Source organism: Perognathus longimembris, chromosome 25, assembly GCF_023159225.1.
Source record: "Perognathus longimembris pacificus isolate PPM17 chromosome 25, ASM2315922v1, whole genome shotgun sequence".
NCBI classification, from domain to species: Eukaryota; Metazoa; Chordata; class Mammalia; order Rodentia; family Heteromyidae; genus Perognathus; species Perognathus longimembris.
This window is the reverse complement of record NC_063185.1, coordinates 34,840-40,000: the sequence shown is the minus strand read 5'-3', so window position 1 is coordinate 40,000 and position 5,161 is coordinate 34,840. Positions and strand designations below refer to the sequence as shown.

Sequence of the window (5,161 nt, the reverse complement as noted above, 5' to 3'; positions counted from 1 at the left end):
TGCCAGCACATCGCATACCCTTTTCACGCGCCGGGACTTTTCCACATGTCACCTCGTCTCTCAGGCTGCCCCGGCAGAGGCCACAACACACCGAGTTCCCCGGCTCCCGGTGGGGCGGAAAACCACCCGGCGGGGCAACCAACCGCGGCCCGGCGGGCCCCAGGACACCGCGGAACCCGCGCACACGCGACGCCAACGGCCCGGAAGGCCAACGGATGCACACGGAGGTGGCGCGGAGGCCCGTAAGCTCAAGGAGGGGGAACGACAGACACCCTCGCATCGACAGGCAACTCGGGCCCGACCCGCGCACGGCAGGAGGGTGGGGGAAGCCGGGTACACCCCCAACGCGGCACACCACACCGCCCAAGGACGCCGGGCCCGGGAGAGGCCCCCCGGGATCCTCCCCCTGTCGGAGAGGGGAGGCGCGGGCACACACCTTTAACGACATCGGCGGCCGTTAACGCTCGAGAGGGAAGAGCGAGACAGGGGTGGCGGCCGAGCCGCGGGGGCCCATCGGGAGCAGCCCACGCCAACCCCGCAGCACACCGCCCCCTGGCAAAGAAGCTCCGGGAGGATCGCTAGAGAACTCTCTCACCCTGAGGGCGGGACGCACCCTGCCCGACGGGACCCGCCGGCGCCACCACCAAAGGCGCCTGTCCACAATGAGGCGGGAGGGGGGGTCTGCGGCACCGGCAACGCGGCAGAAGCGCCCCACGGGCGCGAGAGGCAAGGATGCCCCCCATCGGGACCGCCTCGACCCCCTGGAATGTCATCGGCTCGGCGATGACCTCCCTTGCTCAAGCCCCACAAACAAGGACAGCCGGGACACGCCACGGGCGGCACGGCCGGCACAGGGAAGCCAGCCGGGGAAGGGAAACGACACCACCACTCAGCCTCGGGCACCTCGCAGACCGGCCGGGAGCGCTCCAGGAGCACCGCAAGAGGACAGGACGCTGCGCGTGGCTTCTCGAGCCACCGCACGGGCGTGCACACGGGGCACAGGCCCTCCCTCTCCGCGGAGAGAGCCGACCCCGCGGCAGGACAAGCCGCAGGAGGAGGGGAACGGGATCAGAGTGCCACCCTCCACGAGCGAGCAAGTCCCCGACCTCGCAGCAAGGGCAGGGAGAGCGCAAGTCGGGCCCGGAGGCCGCACCCCTGCCTCCCGCACACCACCGCCTGGCGGGGCGGAAAGACGAGGGGCCCACGGGCAGAACGAGAAGAGCGGTCCCATTCGCCATGAACGTCCGTCCCTCGTCTGTCGCAGCTTAGGCCCGGGCCCGAAGGATATCGCAAGGCCACCACATCGATCAACATGTTCGCGGGAGGAAGTGAAAAAGCAGCCAGCCACCCGCAGCGCAGCACTCGGGAGTGCGGCGTGCCCAAGGAGCGCACGCCCTCTGTCTCAGAGAGGGCCGAGGTTGGCTTAAGCATCATAGCCAGGTACCACACAAAAAAGGGCACGGCGGCAACAAGAAGCAGAGGGAAAAAAAAAAAAAAAAAAACGAGCGAGCGGAGCAAGCAGGGCCCCAACCCCCCCCCAAAAGCAGCTACACCAACGCCAAGGAGGCCCAAAGGCACTCGGGGAAGTGGCAGGGACACTCCAGGCTCTGCCATCACCAAAAAAAAAAAAAAAATCGCCCAGCGGCACGCGCCCCGAGCGGGACCGAGGCGCACACGGCTCATCAAACAAGGGTGCCCCCCACTCGGGAAGAGGGGCGGGAAAGGCCAAAAAAAGCGCCAGGCAAGGGAGGGAAAAGAAAGAAAAAACTACCGACGGGATGAGGGTCGGAGGACCAAGCAGGTACTTGCCACTAGGCGTGGCCGACTTCCTCAGGTAGAGGAAATGCCCCACCGGGCCCCCCCCCCCAACCAAAAAGCTCCTGGGCTCCTTTTCTCTTGCTTTCTCTGTCCCAAACTCTGCCGAGGGGACAAAGCCCCAGGCAGCGGGATAGGGATGCCACTATCCGACCCGGAGCCCCCCCCCCACATTCGGGAAGAGGGGAGGGCGGGACCCCGAGGACCGGGCAAGAATCAAAAAGCAGAAGAGGCGAGAAAAGCTGTCGGAGGGGGCAAACGCCGGCCCCCCGGCCCGGCGAAGGTCGCGGGAAGACCACCCCCGTTGGCAGGTGGCAGGCACCGCAACAACCAACCAGCCACACAGCACCACGAGCCACCACAAGGACAGGACCTGCTCAGGGCGGCGGGAGCCCATGGGGACACGGCGGCAAGGAGGCACAAGTAAGTGCCGGTAAAAGCCCCAGCACACAGCATCCGAGAGAGCACCCCAAAGTGCCCGCTGACAGCCACAGAGAGAGCGTGTCAGCACACTCCTGCAGGTACAATGACCCCACGTCGAGACACGAAAAGCAGGTCATCTGGCAAGGGGGGGGTAACTCAATGACGACGCAGACCCCTCGGAACCAAATCCCGGCACATCTGGCCCCAACACCTCCCCATCAGAGAGACACACGGAACTCGCGGGGACAACTGGTCGACCACACAAGGAGACAGACGTGAAGAGCGGGAGCGAGAGCGGGGTAGGGGGCACACACCTGCCCCACTACTTCGGGCACGCAGACGCACTCGCCCCGGTCACGCACGGCTTTATGGCACTGTCGGTAGGGGGCGTCGTCACCGGCAGACGCACGGGGCCGGGGCCGGGGCCGGGGCCGGGGCCGGGGCCGGGGCCGGGGCCGGGACGCCAGCACCCACACGGTACTCGGGGCAGGCTCGGCTCCGATTCCCGAGGTCGCCAAGAGGGAAGGAAGGAAGAAAGGAAGGGTTGAGAGGGGCCGAGGCCGAAGAGGGGACCAGCCCGGCGCTGCCGCCTCCCGAGGCTGGCTCGCCTCCCTAAGTGAACAGGAGGGCGAGGCGTCGGGGACTAGACTTAAGGAGGCAGACGTGAACAGCGGGAGCAGGAGCCGGGTAGGGGGCACACACCTGCCCCACTACTTCGGGCACGCAGGCGCACACGCCCCGGACACACACGGGTGGGCAGGGGTCGTCCTCACCGGCAGACGCACGGGCCCGGGGCCGGGGACCCGGCTGCCCGCACCCACACGGTACTCGGAAGGTGGCGGGAGTCGGGGGCAGGCAGGCTCGGCTCCCTGACTCCCGAGGTCGTCCTCTCCGTGTCCGTTTTCCTTTAGGCAGGGGCCCCGCTCGCGCTCGGGAGGCTCGCCTCGGACGCTCCCGAGGCTTCTCGCGCGGAGAACGCAGGCCTCCGGCCGCCGGGGATGCCGGAGACCATGCGTGGCCGACAGCCGAAGCCCTCGCGCCCGGCATGCGAGAGGCACTTCACTCGGAGGGGGCTCCGACGGCCACCCTGCGCGGGGGTCCGCGGCCGGGGCCGCCCGATCCGCGCCTGCCTATCGGCTTGGCTTCCCCCACGGGAGAGGGGGGAGGAAGGGAGGGTGAGAGGGGCCGAGGCCCAAGAGACCAGCAGTCCGACGCTGCCGGATCCCCAGGCTGGTTCGCCTCCCTAGGTGAAGAAGTGGAGAGCAAGGCGTCGGGGCCCAGAGGGGACTACTGGTCGACCAAACAGAGCTACCACCCAAGGGGCACCCTCGGCCAGGGAGAGCGGTGACACGCACCCCAACCCCATACTCTCCTGCAGGTGCAATCTCCGACCGAACAGCGGCCCGGGCGACGCAGCGCCGCCGCGGTCAAAGTCGTACTCGGCACCCGGCAGAGGCGGCCCCTCCTGCCGACACTCTACACCAGACGCCCGCCCTCGCTCGCTCACTCGCTCGCTCGGCTGCGGAGGACGAGGGGACTGTCATATACAAGCGGACGCCAGAGGAAGCACGACAACCGCCTTCCCTGCACCGAATCCGGCGAGTTGGCTCTTGCCGGCCGGCTCTGAGGCTCCGCACTCCCCCCATCCCCACGGCCCACGGTCGGGACCCGCAGCCAGACCCCCTCTGCAACACCCAGAACGGCACAAGCACCACCGGAGACCTAGACTTAGATCGAGCAGCCGCCGCCACCACCACTGAAAGTGAAACGGGGACGGGATTCACCCGAACGAAGCGGCCCAAGCCCGAGAACACGGACGAGAAACGGGAAAGATCCGGGAGGCGGGGCGGGGGGGGGGGTTTCCACGGATGGTAAGGTCACAAGCCAGGAGCCCTCCGATAACACCTTAAGCCCAGTCGGGCAGCAGGAGGTGCCTGCCTGCCTGCCTGCCTGCCTGCCTGCCTGCCTGCAAACTCAGTCAATATCCAATATCGAAGGGGAGGAACGGGGAAGGGAGAGAGGGAGGGAGGGAGGGAGGGAGGGAGGGAGGGAGGGAGGGAGGGAGGGAGGGAAGGAGGGAGGGAGCAGAATAGCGGACCAGACCGAGAGCGAGCACGTCTCCCAGAGAGAACGGAGGCCTTCGTCGATGAGTTGATGAAGGAGCCAACGAACATCGTCCCCAAACTTCGCAGGGTCCTTTCAGGAAAACCATAAACCCGCACAGACAGGGAAAGGGGAGGGTAGAGCAGAGCGGGGAGGTGAGCGCGGGAGACCGGGACGACAGGAAGACAGACAGAAAGACAGAACGGCAGAAAGAAGGAAAGAGAGAAAGAAAAAAGAAAGAGGGGGTCAGGCAGGGAGGGAAGGAGTGAGGGAGAACACAGAGAGGCTTCTTCTGACAAACACAGAGTAGGTGCGCAGGTCACGCACTCACAGCACAAGTCTGAAAACCCACGGAGAAAGTTGAAAACAAGATGGGGAGAACGTGTGTACTCGCCCATCACTAAATCAAAGGAAAGGGCTGGGAACGTGGCTTAGTGGTACAGTGCTTGCCTAGCATGCACGAAACCCTGGGTTCGATTCCTCAGCACTACATAAAAAGCCAGAAGTGGCACTGTGTGGTTCAAGAGGTAGAGTGCCAGCCTTGAGCAAAAAAATGAGCCAGGGAGGGACATTGTTCAGGCCCTGAGTCCCAAGTCCCACTACTGGCACAAGGGAGGGGGGGGAGGGAGAGAGAGAGAGAGAGAGAGAGAGAGAGAGAGAGAGAGAGAGAGAGAGAGAGAGAGAGAGAGAGGAGAGAAAGACAGACAGACAGACGGAAAGGAAAGGAAAGGAAAGGAAAGGAAAGGAAAGGGAAAAGGAAAAGGAAAAGGAAAAGGAAAAGGAAAAGGAAAGGAACAAAAATCAAAGTTAAACCAAACCA

The 5,161-nt window shown here is 65.1% G+C and overlaps 1 long non-coding RNA gene across 2 annotated transcripts in view; it reads right to left on the bottom strand.

Annotated features, from left to right (window-relative positions):
- LOC125342161 overlaps window positions 1-339 on the bottom strand; it is a 5,076-nt gene extending 4,737 nt beyond the window's left edge. For both annotated transcript variants that reach the window (XR_007209154.1, XR_007209153.1), the window contains exon 1: window positions 273-339. This is a non-coding gene — a long non-coding RNA (uncharacterized LOC125342161). The remainder of the gene's footprint in view (window positions 1-272) is intronic.
- Window positions 340-5,161: the final 4,822 nt, after the last annotated feature.